Here is a 17,471-nt window from a genome sequence, read left to right on the forward strand (position 1 = left end):
CATCCTAAACGGATTTCTCGAGAAACAGAAGCTTAACAGAAGCAGAAAATCGCAAATTTAGGGTCTTAGAGAATAATTCGGCTAAAATCTCTTTAGCTCATTGCGGAGTACTGAGTCTCGTTCGTTTGCCCGTTTACAATCAAATTAGCCTACAATTTTGTCCAAATCCGGCAGTGCCCGAGCTACGTTTATTTCACATGTCTTATCTGGTCCCGATCGTGATTCGATGATTTGAGCCAAAATAGTTTGTCACAAGTAATCAAAAACAGAAAAACACAAAAAGGTTTCAACACTTGGACTTCCAAGGGGGTTCCCAGAAAATAGAAAAAAATAAGAAAATTGCGAATGTAAAGATATAATTATGCCTGAGATACTATAAAATGGAAACGGAATCGAATTTCGGACATCCTAAACGGATTTCTCGAGGAAACAGCTTAACAGAAGCAGAAAATCGCAAATTTAGAGGGGTCTAGAGAAATATTCGGCTAAAATCTCTTAGCTCATTGCGGAGTACTGATCTCGTTCGTTTGCCCGTTTACAATCAATTAGCCTACAATTTTGTCCAAATCCGGCAGTGCCCGAGCTACGTTTATTTCACATGTCTTATCTGTCCCGATCGTGATTCAGATGATTTGAGCCAAAATAGTTTGTCAACAGTAATCAAAAACAGAAAACACGAAAAGGGGTTCAACACTTGGACTTCCAAGGGGGTCACCCATCCTAGTACTGCTCTGCCCAAGCCCACGTTTAACTTCGAGTTCTGATGTGATTTGGTGCATTAGTGCTGGTTGATCGCACCCGCCCCACATTGAGTGGGATGTTTATTCTTATATCCCTCGAGTACGTGTGCGCGGGCGGCGATTGACAACACGCGGCACTGCTCTCGCCATCAGAACCATGAAGTTAAGCGTTCTGGCGCGATGGCAGCTAGGATGGGTGACCTCCCTTGGAAGTTCTCGTGTCGCGACCGTTTACGTAAATTATGGATAAAACAGTCAAATAATTGTTTTTTAATGAGTTAACCGTCTCCGGAGTAATATGCGCATACCTTTCCGCACAGAACCGGCTCACAAAACAAAATCGCTAAATGTTCCCAGAAATTAGAAAAAAAAATATAAAAAAAAATAGCGAATGTAAAGCTATTATTATGCATGGGATATGATAAATGAACCGAATTGAATTTAGAACTTCCTAAGCGATTTCTTGAGGAAGGTAGCTTACAACAGCGGAAAATCGCAAATTATAGGGTCTTAGAGAAGGAATTCGGCTAAAATCTTGCCCAGCTCATTGCGGAGGATGAGTCTCGTTCGTTTGACCATTTACAATCAAATTAGGCTACAATTTTGTCCAAATCCGGCAGTGTCCGCTACATTGATTTCACATTTCTTATCTGGTCCCGATCAAGATTCAGATGATTGAGCCGAAAATCGTCTGTCAACAAGTATCAAAATAAAAACACGAAAGGTGTGTAACACAAGGACTTCCCAGGGGGTCACCATCCTAGTACTCCTCTCATCCAAGCCCGCTTAACTTAGATGAGTTCTGATGGATCCGTGCATTAATGCTTGTATGATCGAGACCTTGACATTGAGTGGTAGTTTATTCTTATATCCCTCGAGTACGTGTGGACGGGCGGCGATGGACAACACGCGGCACTGCTCTCGCCCAATCAACCATGAAGTTAAGCGTTCTGGCGCGATGGCAGAGCTAGGATGGTGACCTCCCTGGAAGTCCTCGTGTCACACCGTTTACGTAATTATGGTATAAAACAGTTGAAAAATTTTTTTAACGAATTAACCGTCTCCGCACGAAACCTGCTCAAGACAAAAAAAAATCGCTAATATTCACAGAAATAGAAAAGAAAATTATAAAATAAATAGCGAATGTAAGCTATTTTTATGCCTGGGATACGATAAATGGAACCGAATCGAATTTCGGACTTCCTAAGGATTTCTCGAGGAACGAACCTTAACTAAAGCGGAAAATCGCAAATTAGAGGGTCTTAGAAAGAATTCGGCTAAAAATCTCGCCAGCTCATTGCGGAGTAGTGAGTCTTGTTCGTTTGCCCGTTTACAATCAATTAGCCTACAATTTTGTCCAATCCGGCAGTGCCCGAGCTACGTTGATTTCACATGTCTTATCTGGTCACGATAGAGATTCAGATGATTTGAGCCGAAAATCGTCTGTCAAAAAGTAATCAAGTAGAAAAACAGAAAAGAGGTGCAACACAACTCCCAAGGGGTCACACCATCCTAGTACTGGTCTCGCCCAAGCACGCTTAACTTCGTAGTTCTGACTGGATCCGGTGCATTAGTGCTGGTATGATCGCACTCGACATTGAGTGGGATGTTTATCTTATATCCCTCAAGTACGCGTGGAGCGGGCGTGATGGACAACACGCGGCACTGCTCTCGCCCAATCAGAACCATGAATTTAAGCGTTCTGGTGCGATGACAGAGCTAGGATGGGTGACCTCCCTTGGAAGTCCTTGTGTCGCGACTGTTTACATAATATAGCTAAAACAGTCGAAATAATTGTTTTTAATGAGTTAACCGTCTCCGGAGTCATCTGCGTCATACCCTTTGCACCGAACCGGCTCACGACAACAAAATCGCTAATGTTCACAGAAAATAGAAAAAAAAATAAGAAAAAGAAAATAGCGAATGGTAAAGCTATTATTATGCCTGAGATACTATAAAATGGAACCGAATCGAATTTCGGACTTCCTAAAACGGATTTCTCGAAAAAAACAGAAGCTTAACAGAAGCGAAGAATCGCAAACTAGAGTGTCTAAGAAAGAATTCTGCTAAAATCTTGCCTGCCATTCCGGAGTAATGATCTCGTTCGTTTGCCCGTTTACAACCAATTAGCCTACATTTTGTCCAAATCCGGCAGTGTCCGAGCTACGTTGTTTTCACATGTTTTATCTGATCCCGATCGAGAATTCAGATGATTTGAGGGGAAAAATAGTCTGTCAACAAGTAATCAAAAATCGAAAAACACGAAAAGGGGTGCAACACGAGGACTTCCAAGGGGGTCACCCATCGTTGTACTGCTCTCGCCCAAGCACGCTTAACATCGGAGTTCTGATGGGATCCGGAGCATTAGTGATGGTATGATCGCACCCGACATTGAGTGGGATGTTTATTCTTATATCCCTCGAGTACGTGTGGAGCGGGCGGCGATGGACAACACGCGGCACTACTCTCGCCCAATCAAAACCATGAAGTTAAGCGTTCTGGCGCGATGGCAGAGCTAGGATGGGTGACCTCCCTGGGAAGTCCTCGTATCGCGACCCTTTACGTAAATTATGGATAAAACAATCGAAATAATTGTTTTTAATGAGTTAACCATCTCCGGAGTAATCTGCGTCATACCTTTCAGCACAGAACCGGCTCACGACAACAAAAATCGCTAAATGTTCCCAGAAAATAAGAAGAAGAAAATAGCGAATGTAAAGCTATTATTATGCCTGGGATACGATAAAATGGAACCAGAATCGAATTTCGGACTTCCCAAAAGTATTTCTCGAGGAAACAGAAGCGGAAAATCGCAAATTAGAGGGTCTTAGAGAAAAGAATTCGGCTAAAATCTCGCTAACTCATTGCGGAGTAGTGAGTCTCGTTCGTTTTCCCGTTTAAAATCAAATTAGCCTACAATTTTGTCCAAATCCGGCAGTGCCCGTGCTACGTTGATTTCACATGTCTTATCTGGTCACGATCGAGATTCAGATGATTTGAGCCGAAAATCGTCTGTCAACAAGTAATCAAAAATAGAAAAACACGAAAAGGGTGCAACACGAGGACTTCCTAGGTGGTCACCCATCCTTGTACTGCTCTCGCCCAAGCACGCTTAGCTTCGAAGTTCTGATGGGATCCGGTGCATTAGTGCTGGTATGATCGCACCCGACATTGAGTGGATGTTTATTCTTATATCCCAAGAGTACGTGTGGAGAAGGCGACGATGGACAAAACGCGGCACTGCTCTCGCCCAATCAGAACCATAAAGTTAAGCGTTCTGGCGCGATGGCAGAGCTAGGATGGGTAACTTCCCTGGGAAGTACTCGTGTAACGACCGTTTAGGTTAATTAGGATAAAACAGTCGAAATAATTGTTTTTATTGAGTTAACCGTCTCCGGAGTAATCTGCGACATACCCTTCTGCACAGAACCGGCTCACGACAACAAAAATCGCCAAATGTTCCCAGAAAAAAAAATATAAGAAAAAGAAAATAGCGAAAGTAAAGCTATTATTATGCCTGGGATACGATAAAATGGAACCAGAATCGAATTTCGGACTTCCTAAACGGATTTCTCGAGGAAACAGAAGCTTAACAGAAGCGGAATATCGTAAATTAGAGGGTCTTAAAGAAATAATTCTGCTAAAATCTCGCCAGCTCATTGAGGAGTACTGAGTCTCGTTCGTTTGACCGTTTACAATTAAATTAGGCTACAATTTTGTCCAAATCCGGCAGGGTCCGAGCTACGTTGATTTCACATGTCTTATCTAATCCTGATCGAGACTCAGATTATTTGAGCCGAAAATCGTCTGTCAACAAGTAATCAAAAATAGAAAAACACGAAAAGGAGTGCAACACGAGGACTTCCCAGGGGATCACCCATCCTAGTGCTGCTCTCGGCAAAGCACGCTTAACTTCGGAGTTCTGATGGGATCCAGTGCATTAGTGCTGGTATGATCGCACTTGACATTGAGTGTGATTTTTATTCTTATATCCCTCGAGCACGTGTGGAGCAGGCGGCGATGGACAACACGCGGCACTGCTCTCGCCCAATCAGAACCATGAAGTTAAGCGTTCTGGCGCGATGGCAGAGCTAGGAGGGGTGACCTCACTAGGAAGTCCTCGTGTCACGACCGTTTACGTAAATTATGGATAAAACAGTTGAAATAATTGTTTTTAACGAGTTAACCGTTTTCGGAGTAATATGCGTCATACCCTTCCACACGAAACATGCTCAAGACAAAAAAAAAATCGCTAAATGTTCCCAGAAAATAGAAAGAAATAAGAAGAGAAATAGCGAATGTAAAAGCTATTATTATGCCTGGGATACGATAAAATGGAACCGAAATCGAATTTCAGACTTCCTAAGCATATTTCTCGAAGAAACGGAAGCTTAACAGAAGCGAAAAATCGCAAATTAGAGGGTCTTAGAGAAGAAATTCGGCTAAAATCTCGCCAGCTCTTTGCGAAGTAATGAGTCTCGTTCGTTTGCCCGTTTACAATCAAATTAGGCTTCAATTTTTTCCAAATCCGGCAGTGCCCGAGCTACGTTGATTTCACATGTCTTATCTGGTCCCGATCGTGATTCAGATGATTTGAGCCGAAAATCGTCTGTCAACAAGTAATCAAAAATAGAAAAACACGAAAAGGGGTGCAACACGAGAACTTCCTAGGGGGTCACCCATCCAAGTATTGCTCTCGCCCAAGCAAGCTTAACTTCAAAGTTCTAATGGGATCCGGTGCATTAGTGCTGGTATGATCGCACCCGACATTGAGTGGGATGTTTATTCTTATATCCCTCGAGTACGTGTGGAGCTGGCGCGATGGACAACACGCGGCACTGCTCTCGCCCAATCAGAACCATGAATTTAAGCGTTCTGGCGCGATGACAGAGCTAGGATGGGTGTACCTCCCTTGAAGTCCTTGTGTCACGACCGTTTTACATAATTATAGCTAAAACAGGCGAAATAATTGTTTTATTGAGTTAACCGTCTCCAGAGTCATCTGCGTCATACCCTTCTGCACCGAACCGGCTTACGCACAAAAAAAATCCTAAATGTTCACAGAAAATAGAAAAAAAATAGAAGAAGAAAATAGCGAATGTAAAGCTATTATTATACCTGGGATTACGATAAAAATGGAACCGGAATCGAATTTCGGACTTCCTAAATGGATTTCTCGAGGAAAACAGAAGTTTAACAGAAGCGGAAAAATCGCAAATTAGAGTGTCTTAGAGAAAGAATTCGGCTAAAATCCTCGTCAGCTCCTTGCGGAGTAATAAGTCTTGTTCGTTTGCCCGTTTACAATCAAATTAGGCTTCAATTTTTTCCAAATCCGGCAGTGCCGAGCTACGTTGATTTCACATGTCTTATCTGGTCCCGATCGTGATTCAGATGATTTGAGCGAAAATCGTCTGTCAACAAGTAATCAAAAATAGAAAACACGAAAAGGGGTGCAACACGAGAACTTCCTAGGGGTCACCATCCAAGTATTGCTCTCGCCAAGCAAGCTTAACTTCAAAGTTTCTATGGGATCCGGTGCATTAGTGCTGGTATGATCGCACCCGACATTGAGTGGGATGTTTATTCTTATATCCCTCGAGTACGTGTGGAGCTGGCGTGCGTATGGACAACACGCGGCACTGCTCTCGCCCAATCAGAACCATGAATTTAAGCGTTCTGGCACGATGACAGAGCTAGGATGGGTGACCTCCCTTGGAAGTCCTTGTGTCACGACCGTTTACATAATTATAGCTAAAACAGTCGAAATAATTGTTTTTATTGAGTTAACCATCTCCAGAGTATCTGCGTCATACCCTTCTGCACCGAACCGGCTTACGACAACAAACATTCGCTATAATGTTCACAGAAAATAGAAAAAAAATAAGAAGAAGAAAATAGCGAATGTAAAGCTATTATTATACCTGGGATACGATAAAATGGAACCGGAATCGAATTTCGGACTTCCTAAATGGATTTCTCGAGGAAACAGAAGTTTAACAGAAGCGGAAAATCGCAAATTAGAGTGTCTTAGAGAAAGAATTCGGCTAAAATCTCGTCAGCTCATTGCGGAGTAATGAGTCTTGTTCGTTTGCCCGTTTACAATCAAATTTTGCCTTGCAATTTTGTCAGAATCCGGCAGTGTCCGAGCTACGTTGTTTCACATGTCTTATCTGGTCCCGATCAAGATTTCAGATGATTTGAGCTGAAAATAGTTTGTCAACAAGTAATAAAAAATAGAAAAACATGAAAATGGGTGCAACACGAGGACTTCCAAGGGGGTCACCCATCCTAGTACTGCTCTTGACCAAGCACGCTTAACTTCGGAGTTCTGATGGGATCCGGTGCATTAGGGCTGGTATGATCGCACCCGACATTGAGTGGGATGTTTATTCTTATATCCCTGGAGTACGTGTGGAGCGGGTGGCGGTGGACAACACACGGCACTGCTCTCGCCCAATCAGAACCATGAAGTTAATCGATCTGGCACGATGACAGAGCTAGGATGGGTGACCTCCCTTGGAAGTCGTTGTGTCGCGACCGTTTACATAAATTATAGCTAAAACAGTCGAAATAATTATTTTTAATGAGTTAACCGTTTCCGGAGTAATCTGCGTCATACCCTTCCGCACAGAATCGACTCACGACAACAAAAATCGCTAAATGTTCCCAGAATACAGAAAAGAAAATAAGAAGAAAATAGCGAATGTAAAGCTATTATTATGCCTGGGATACGATAAAATGGAACCGGAATCGAATTTCGGACTTCCTAAACGGATTTCTCGAGGAAACAGAAGCTTAAAAGAAAAGGAAAATCGCAAATTAGAGTGTCTTAGAGAAATAATTCGGCAAAAATCTCGCCAGCTCTTTGCGGAGTAGTGAGTCTCGTTCGTTTGCCCATTTACAATCAAATTAGCCTACAATTTTGTCCAAATCCGGCAGTGCCCGAGCTACGTTGATTTCACATGTCTTATCTGATCCCGATCTTTTGAGCCGAAAATCGTCTGTCAACAAGTAATCAAAAATAGAAAAAAACACGAAAAAGTGTGCAACACGAGGACTTCCAAGGGGGTCACCCATCCTAGTACTGCTCTCGCCCAAGCACGCTTAACTTTGAAGTTTTGATGGGATCCGGTGCATAAGTGCAGGTATGATCACACCCAACATTGAGTGGATGTTTATTCTTATATCCCTCGAGTACGTGTGGAGCGGGCGGCGATGGACAACACGCGGCTCTGCTCTCGCCCAATCAGAACCATGAAGTTAAGCGTTCTGGCGCGATGACAGAGCGAGGATGGGTGACCTCCCTGGCAGCCCTCGTGTTTTAGGGCTAAAACAATCGAAATAATTTTTTTTAATGAGTTAACCGTCTCCGGAGTAATTTGCGTCATACCATTCCGCACAAAACCGGCTCACGACAAAAAAAATTGCTAAATGTTCCCAGAAAAGAGAAAAAAAAATAAGAAGAAGAAAATAGCGAATGTAAAGCTATTATTATGCGTGAGATACGATAAAATGGAATTGAAATCGAATTTCGAACTTCCGGATTTCTCGAGGAAACGAAAGCATAACAGAAGCGGAAAATCGCAAATTAGAGGGTCTTAGAGAAGGAATTCGGCTAAAATCTCGCCAGCTTCTTGTGGAGTAATGAGTCTCGTTCGTTTGCCCGTTTACAATCAAATTAGGCTACAATTTTGTCCAAATCCGGCAGTGCTTGAGCTACGTTGATTTCACATGTCTTATCTAATCCTGATCGAGATTCAGATTATTTGAGCCGAAAATCGTCTGTCAACAAGTAATCAAAAATAGAAAAACACGAAAAAGGTACAACACGAGGACTTCCCAGGGGATCACCCATCCTAGTGCTGCTCTCGGCAAAGCACGCTTAACTTCGGAGTTCTGATGGGATCCGGTGCATTAGTGCTGGTATGATCGCAACCGACATTGAGTGGGATTTTTATTCTTATATCCCTCGAGTACGTGTGGAGCAGGCGGCGATGGACAACACGCGGCACTGCTCTCGCCCAATCAGAACCATGAAGTTAAGCGTTCTGGCGCGATGGCAGAGCTAGGATCGGTGACCTCCCTGGGAAGTCCTCGTGTGACGACCGTTTACGTAAATTATGGGTACAACAGTTGAAATAATTGTTTTTAACGAGTTAACCGTCTCCGAAGTAATATGCGTCATACCCTTCCGCACGAAACCTGCTCAAGACAACAAAAATCGCTAAATGTTCCCAGAAAATAGAAAAAAAATAAGAAGAAGCAAATAGCGAATGTAAAGCTATTATTATGCCTAGGATACGATAAAATGGAACCGGAATCGAATTTCGGACTTCCTAAGCGGATTTCTCGAGGAAACGGAAGCTTAACAAAAGCGGAAAATCGCAAATTAGAGGGTCTTAGAGAAGGAATTCGGCTAAAATCTCGCCAGCTCATTGCGGAGTAATGAGTCTCGTTCGTTTGCCCGTTTACAATCAAATTAGGTTTCAATTTTGTCCAAATCCGGCAGTGTCCGAGCTACGTTGTTTTCACATGTCTTATCTGGTCCCGATCGAGATTCAGATGATTTGAGCCGAAAATAGTCTGTCAACAAGTAATCAAAAATAGAAAAACACGAAAAGGGGTGCAACATGCACTGTAACGTCTCACTCATTTTTAAAATTCTACTGGACATTTTTTTTTAAATAAAAGCTCGCATTTTCGAAATAATATTTAAAATAATCGTAATAATTTGACAGTAAAAAAATAACCAAACTCATCTATAATAATTCGAAAATATAAACTAATAAAAATCTTAAAATCATCAACGTGTGAAAATATTCATTTCCTCTCAATCTCATAAATCGTAATGCGAAAAACATGTGGTCCTCGGGTCGTGTCATCGCACCAGGTCTGCCTACTCAGAGTTCGCCACCTATAGTCTCCTCAACATTTAGCTCACCTGCATCACACACGCCTTGTGAGTCTAAAGAATCAACACACCTATACCAGGAATAACAAGTACATATACATAGCATACAGCAGTGAAAAATATCATACTCAACATATCTTTCATGAACTTAAAAGCATAACATAAACGTGTATTGTAAAATCATAATGCTAACATACCTTTCATTAACTTTAAAACATGAATACAAACATGTCGTATCAAATCATATCATATTAAATCATGTCATCTCATGTCAATATAAACTTAAACATTTTCTTTTTAATTGAATTCAGTTCATTAGTTGTGACTTTCGTATCAGCTCTATCGATTGATCCATCTATAAAACCGTGGTACCCGGCGGCGGGGACATCAGCGACGGCATTACCCGTCCACTGAGCCTTGGCCTCAGCTCATCATATCTCATATCATGTCAATGGAAATACGATCGTCGGGCTCCCTCTGGGGCCTTTTCCCTCACGATATCTCCAATCATATCATCGTATACATATACATCGTCAGTCACAACCAACTCCCATCATTCAAAAACATCATCATATTCACCACTTAATAAAAACATGCATATACGTAATTTTTCCTTTAAACCAAGCATGTAACGTATATTTTCATAAAATCTTAAAAATCGTGATCATGATGCATAAAATTTTAAAATATAGTAAATTTGTGCTCATGGCGCTGCCAGGACCAACATCTAACCCCGGGTGAATGACCATTTTGCCCCCGCAAACCCAAAAATTACCATTTTGCCCCTAGACGTAAAATTTCACGTTTTTGACATTTTCTTAATTCCATTGACTCTAACATGTCCCAAATAATTATTTAAGCCTACAAAATTTTTCCCATATTTTTATTTGGCTTAAATAGATGAATTTTAAATTAATCTTTAAACATAACATATTAACGCGCTTTAATCACGAATTAAGCCAAACCTTAGCATAAAATTCCCAAATTAAAAAATTAGACTTCTTATAATTATTTGAGCTTAAATATAATTTTTCATAATTTAATTAAGATTAAACTAGCGTTTCAATTAATTCTGTAATTAACGTTTCGTGTTGCGATTAAATCCCGGATAAATCCAAAACTCATTATTTTGATCCGAAGCTTACCAAATTCCTTAAAATATCCCAAAAAATATTTAAAAGCATCCCTAGACGTAAACTCGAGCCCATTTTATAACTTAACCGAATTGTTTTAAAACTTGGACCGGTGTCCCGGTTTTAACCCGAATCGACTCGAAACTTAACCTATTTTTCCCAACTTTTTACCACACCTAACAAACACTTAAAAGGCCTTATAAACATCCAGACCCATCGCTTAAACCATTCGATCAGGCCTTACAAGCTGCTGGAAATCAGCCTCTTCCCCTTTCGCCTACCCTACTACACTACCTCCCTATTCTCGCGTCCTAGCCCAACACCGATGGAACCAGGCACGGCTCAGCCTTTCCTAGACAACCATAGGGCTCCCCTGAACCTACTGCACCCACGCCATCAGCCTCATGCATCAGGCGTAGATCACCCTATCGCTACACTCCCCACAACACCAATCGAACCCAACTCGTCCAACTCTTCCCTTGCGGCTTCTAGGACAAGACCAGCAGCGTTCGTGCATTTCCAGACCATGGTTCAGACCCACCAGAGTCTGTTCAAGGTCTAGAGTCGCCCTTGCACCACCAGACTGTTAGAGTAGATGCCCTGCAAGCCAGCGGTTGGCTAGGGAATTTATTGACTCAAGTGTAATAAACAATCATTATTTTAATTTAACTTTTTATGGTCTTGTTATACTTTATCTATATACCCATGCAAACAGCATAGATAAAGTCCTTGATTATGCTTTAATACAAATGAATCGTAATTCGATGTTGAAACTCATTTGTAAACACTGCATATTCTAAATTCGTTCCTAGTCGATTCAGCCGCCTAAAACAGGGATAAAGGCCGCTTAAGCTCGAGACTAGCATCTGTGATGTTGTGTACTGCGTTTCTTGGTAAGGGCATAGAGATGTCCAAACATGTAGATGGGTAGTCATATGATGATTATACCGAACAACCCTCCCTCGGACTTTCCAAGTGGTTATCATTCGTTTCTGCCCGGAACTGTTCCGGGCAGCCCGTGCGCGTAGGGTCGCGCACAGGTGCGCGCAGCGTGCGCGCAGAGACGCGCAGCCAACGCGCGCAGATTGTGCACACGCTGTGCGGAGTGTCCGCAAAGCGCGCGACGTGCGGAACGTCCGCACAACGTTCGGGCAGCGGGGCGGGCAGCACGGGCGGCTGCCCGGGAGTGTCTCGGGAACCGTTCTGGATAATGGGCTTGAATTGTTTGGGCCTAGGGTGCAATTTTATGATTTTTCAAATTTTTGGGTAAAATTGAAATTTTTGAAAATGGGTTCAATTTTTATTTTTGAAAATTTAATTTTTGAAAATTAATAATTTTCTTGTAAAATAAATAATTAGAATATGATTTTAATTATTTATGGTAAAAATGAGTTTTTACAAGAAATCAATTATTATTGATTTAATTGGAAATTAAATAAATTTGTTTATTTAATTTATTAATTCTTTAATAATTGTGGTGGTTAGTGATAAAATTATTAGATATATGATTAATCAATTAATTAAATTGTTTAACTAAATTGATGTTAATATTTGATATTAAATGCATGAAGGATGATCGAGAGCCTTGACCAATGTGTTAGGTGTATGTTAGGATATTTTACTGTTTTTATTCATTTTGTTAATATTTGATATTATTAAAGTGGGCCTGGTTTATGGTCCGTTCCCACCCCATGAGATGTATCCCTTATGTGCCATGGCTATTTAAATGTAATTATTAGAAATAGTGGGAGATCAAGACTGGAAGATGGTGAGCCCGATGAACGAGATGAAGACATGTAAAATATTGGAAGCTCTTGTAATAGTTGCATTTGCATCCCTGCATTCACCTAGGTTTGGACCTAGATCCATGTATGGCTCACATGGATCTAATAGTGTTGGCGATCGATCATCATTATTTATTGTTGAATGTCATATTATGATATATGCGATATATAGTAGTATGCATGTATGTATATTATTAAGTAAATATAGTTGCATGAATCCGGCAAACATACAAACTCGTGGCACACGATTTTTAAATTAAAATGATGAGACAATTTTTGAAATTAAAATCCCTCATTTTGAATAAGATTCAAAATTTATATCAAACCGAAAAAGTAAAAATTAAAAGAGTTTAATTTTTCCTTGCCTTCCATCAACCGTGGTTGCATGTTGATCGCTACCCGCGGACAGTGTCTGGCTCATATTATTGGGGAAGCCTGTACGCCGGAAAGCTGTGACTTCCACCGGACATATGATGTGAATTGAGTGGAACTCCCATGACTTCGGCTCATATTATTGGGGGAACTCATGGCGACCGTCCACTACAATTCAATATTGATAGGTTGGTTTGACACGTGAAAATAAACGGCGTCATATTATTGGGTCCTTATTAAACGTGAGGCAAAACACACGGAGGTTGCATAGGGACGCAATTGGACTCTACCTTTTAGAAATTATAATTGGCTGATATTATTCGGGATTATAATTGGCTAATTGGACTCTACGTGCCCACTAAGAAAATGCGATTTCCCTTTTTAATCAGAGGGTGGTGGAAATGTCAAAATAGTGGGAGGGGGATTTATAAAATAAAATCCATATTTTATATCTTAAAATTATTTTAAAATAATCAGCAACTATTATTCTGTTTCCATATCAGTATATTTTTCGATTTCGTCACATAATCTAATTTTGTTATTAACAAGCTAACCGAATCTAATTTTCAAGACTGGTTGGGAAATTGTTCTGAATTTGGAGAAAATGACATACACACTAATGTCAGTCCTGTTGAACTGAAAAAGCATGCAAGATGGTAAGACCATAGTATGCAAGCTAAAGTGTAACAAGCTCGCTTCTATGTCAAATGAACTGTAGGGACAGTTTGAGGAAATGTTGGATGCTACTGACATTCGAATACACATGCAAGAGTTGCATGGTGCATGAAACTCCTACAATGATACACATTATTTTCAAGGAGCTCATGACCACACGTATGCAAGATGGGGCTTTGGCCCATGAGCATGGTGTACGTATGACTGGGCTTATTGAAAATGTGGTGGGCCTGGAATATGTGATTCCTAACGAGTTAGTTGATAACATCAATTTGTTATCTTTCTATTCCTCATTTGACGGGGTTATGGTGAACTTCAAGTTTAATAAGATATTTTGATAGCCTTGAAGAGCTAGTCAATATGCTTATGACTTATGAGATCACCATAAAATAAGAAATAATTGTTATTTTTATAATGGGCCTTTCGTCGGACGAAAAATGACCCACAAGGTAAGGGAAAGAAATGTTCCGCCCCTCACAAGGTAAAACAAACCCAATAAGAGGCAAACTCCGAAGAACACTTAAAGGTCCCACAAAGCCCGATAAGTCAGAACATATTTATTTCACTGCAAGAAATCCGGACATAAGAAATTATATGTGCCAGAAATGTTCTGAAAATGATAAGTGAATGTCCAAGTAAACATGATTTCACAACAAACAAAAGAAAATTAGATGATCCAAATCCCACACAAATATGGCATGCTAGACTATGTCACATTTCCCAAAGAAGGATGCACATAAATTCTCTACTTACTTGTGAGTTCTGTCTAAAAGGAAAAACGACTAAGACTCCATTCGATGCAAACGTGGAACGTGCACATGGTCTACTGGATTTGATCCACACAGACGTTTGTGGCCCGCTAAGTGTTAGCACAAAATATGGGCAATCCTACTTCATTACCTTTACTAATGACCATTCGAGGTATGGGTACGTTTATTTGATGAAACACAAATCTGAAGCATTTGAAAAGTTCAAAGAGTTCAGATCTGAAGTAGAAAATCAGCTGGAAAGAAGTATTAAGGCACTTCGATCTGATCGAGGTGGAGAATACTTAAATGCTGAATTTTTGGGTTATCTAAAAGAGAATGGGATTCTCTCACAGTGGACTCCACCAGCAACACCACAATTGAATGGTGTTTCTGAACGTCGTAAGCGAACCTTGTTGGACATGGTTTGATCCATGATGGGATTCACTGAATTGCCTACATCGTTTTGGGGCTTTGCACTTGAAACTGCGGCAATGTTGTTGAATAATGTCTACGCTAAAGCAGTTGATAAAACACCATATGAGATATGGATGGGAAAAACTCCCAAATATTCTTACGAGAGAATATGGGGATGTCCTGCTTACGTGAAGCAGACAGTGGGAGACAAACTGGATAGTAGATCCACTTTGTTCTACTTTGTAGAATATCCAAAGAATTCTGTTGGGTATTATTTCTATAGTCTCAATGAAGCAAAAGTGTTTGTTTCAAGAAATGCCACCTTTTTGGAAAAGGAATTTCTATTAGATAGAAAAGGCAAGATGATAGAACTTGAAGAAATTCAAGATACTCCCTCAACTGTAGAAGTTTAACCCATTTCCAAGAACCAGTAGTTGAAGTACAAGCTCCTAGAAGGTTTGATAGGGTTATTAGACCTCCTGCAAGATATACGCTTCTTCATGAACAAAGCCACGATGAGCATTGTGTTGGATGTGATCCAATGAATTTCAAAGAAGCAATATCTGATACTGATTCAACCAAATGGCTTGAAGCCATGCAGTCAGAAATGGACTCTATGTATTCAAACCAAGTCTGGACATTAGTGGATCCACCTGAGGGAATCGTTCCCATAGGATGCAAATGGATCTACAAAAGAAAGCTTGGGGCGGATGGGAAGGTAGTGACCTTCAAAGCAAGACTGGTTGCAAAAGGATATACTCAAAGGCAAGGAGTTGACTATGAGGAAACTTTTTCACCAGTTGCTATGTTTAAGTCCATTAGAATACTACTAGCCATAACAGCATAGTATGACTATGAGATATGACAAATGGATGTAAAGACTGCATTCCTCAACGGAGACATCAAAGAGGAGATTGATATGTCTCAACCTGAGGGATACACATCAGTGGGAAGTGAGCATAAGGTATGAAAACTTCAGAGATCAATATATGGTCTCAAGCAGGAGTCAAGGAGTTGGAACCTTAGATTTGATAGAACTATCAAAGAGTTTGGTTTTGCTAAGAATCCTGAGGAACCGTGTGTGTACAAGAAAGTTAGTGGGAGTGCAGTGACATTCCTAATACTTTATGTTGATGATATCATGCTCATTGGGAATGATGTAGGATTACTGCAATCAACTAAAGTATGGTTATCCAGTAAATTCTCCATGAAATACATGGGTGAAGCATCCTACGTATTGGGAATACAAATCTATAGAGATAGATCAAATAGAATGCTCGGACTCACCCAAGCCACCTATATCGATACCATTATAAAACGATTCTCTATGGAAGAGTCCAAGAGAGGATACTTACCAATGTGTCATGGTATTACTCTATCTAAGGCAATGTGTCCCAAAACTGATGAAGAGATAGAGATGATGACACGAATTCCATATGCGTCAGCCATTGGTAGTAACATGTATAGTGTGATATAGACACGTCCTGATGTTGCTTACGCTCTGAGTGTTACAAGAAGATATCAGGCAAACCCTGGTCCAATGTATTGGAAGGCCGTGAAAGATATTCCTAAGTACTTGAGAAGGACTAAGAACTTGTTCATGGTCTATGGGGTGGAGAATTGAAATTGGAAGGCTACACTGATTCTAGCTTCCAATGTGACGTAGATGATTCGAAATCGACCTCTGGCTTTGTATTCATGCTTAATGGTGCGGCTGTCTCTTGGAAAAGTTCCAAGTAAGACACCGTTGCGGATTCCACCATTGAAGCTGAATATATTGCTGCATCTGATTCAGCCAAAGAGGTAGTTTGGATGAGGAATTTTGTCCAAGAGTTGGGCGTTATTCCTAATGGAGTTGATCCAGTCCCGTTGTACTGGAACAACACTGGTGCCATTGCACGAGCAAAGGAACCAAGGTCTCATCAGCGATCCAAACATGTACTGAGGAAGTTCCACATCATACGGGAGATCGTGGGAAGATGAGACATATCAGCCGAAAGAGTCCCCTCTGCAGATAATATTGCTGATCCACTTACATAGCCCTTGCCAGGACCATTGTTTGAGAAGCATCGCGAAGCAATGTGATTAAAGTTATGGGTAGTTGGCTCTAGGGCAAGTGGGAGATTGTTAGAGTAGATGCCCTGCAAGCCAACGGTTGGCTAGGGAATTTATTGACTCAAGTGTAATAAACAATCTTTATTTTAATTTAACTTTTTATGATCTTGTTATACTTTATCTATATACCAATGCAAACAGCATAGATAAAGTCCTTGATTATGCTTTAATACAAATGAATCGTAATTCGATGTTGAAACTCATTTGTAAACACTGCATATTCTAAATTCGTTCCTAGTCGATTCAGCCGCCTAAAACAGGGATAAAGGCCGCTTGAGCTCGAGACTAGCATCTGTGATGTTGTGTACTGCGTTTCTTGGTAATGGCATAGAGATGTCCAAACATGCAGATGGGTAGTCATATGATGATTATACCGAACAACCCTCCCTCGGACTTTCCAAGTGGTTATCATTCATCGAGAGGATAAGTCCGTGGTTATGATTGTACACCATTAGTCCTTACGAACCGGGACAAAACTGAGGCTCTATATGCTAGGGCTGTGCTTTGACTCGTTTACCGGCTCCAGGAGAGTCAGCAGGTGGCGAGGTTGGGTACAGTTGCGACACATATAGGAGCCA

The 17,471-nt window shown here is 40.9% G+C and overlaps 6 non-coding genes and 3 pseudogenes across 6 annotated transcripts; all 9 read right to left on the reverse strand.

The window, feature by feature from the left end:
- Window positions 1-2,217: 2,217 nt before the first annotated feature.
- LOC142512765 (5S ribosomal RNA) lies at window positions 2,218-2,333 on the reverse strand (annotated as a pseudogene).
- Window positions 2,334-3,008: 675 nt separating this feature from the next.
- On the reverse strand, window positions 3,009-3,127 carry LOC142506857 (5S ribosomal RNA). The gene has a single exon (XR_012805132.1). It is a non-coding gene; the product is annotated as a 5S ribosomal RNA (ribosomal RNA).
- A 661-nt stretch (window positions 3,128-3,788) lies between these two features.
- LOC142514584 (5S ribosomal RNA) lies at window positions 3,789-3,907 on the reverse strand. Its single transcript, XR_012810472.1, has one exon. It is a non-coding gene; the product is annotated as a 5S ribosomal RNA (ribosomal RNA).
- Window positions 3,908-4,584: 677 nt separating this feature from the next.
- On the reverse strand, window positions 4,585-4,703 carry LOC142509234 (5S ribosomal RNA). Its single transcript, XR_012807418.1, has one exon. It is a non-coding gene; the product is annotated as a 5S ribosomal RNA (ribosomal RNA).
- Window positions 4,704-5,386: 683 nt separating this feature from the next.
- LOC142506668 (5S ribosomal RNA) lies at window positions 5,387-5,505 on the reverse strand. Its single transcript, XR_012804952.1, has one exon. It is a non-coding gene; the product is annotated as a 5S ribosomal RNA (ribosomal RNA).
- Window positions 5,506-6,187: 682 nt separating this feature from the next.
- Window positions 6,188-6,303, reverse strand: LOC142512816 (5S ribosomal RNA; annotated as a pseudogene).
- Window positions 6,304-6,990: 687 nt separating this feature from the next.
- On the reverse strand, window positions 6,991-7,109 carry LOC142516834 (5S ribosomal RNA). The gene has a single exon (XR_012812607.1). It is a non-coding gene; the product is annotated as a 5S ribosomal RNA (ribosomal RNA).
- Window positions 7,110-7,780: 671 nt separating this feature from the next.
- Window positions 7,781-7,899, reverse strand: LOC142508158 (5S ribosomal RNA). Its single transcript, XR_012806386.1, has one exon. It is a non-coding gene; the product is annotated as a 5S ribosomal RNA (ribosomal RNA).
- Window positions 7,900-8,558: 659 nt separating this feature from the next.
- LOC142510594 (5S ribosomal RNA) lies at window positions 8,559-8,677 on the reverse strand (annotated as a pseudogene).
- Between the last annotated feature and the right edge of the window lie 8,794 nt (window positions 8,678-17,471).

The sequence above is a fragment of the Primulina tabacum genome, chromosome 10 (genome assembly GCF_025594145.1).
Source record: "Primulina tabacum isolate GXHZ01 chromosome 10, ASM2559414v2, whole genome shotgun sequence".
Lineage (NCBI taxonomy): Eukaryota > Viridiplantae > Streptophyta > Magnoliopsida > Lamiales > Gesneriaceae > Primulina > Primulina tabacum.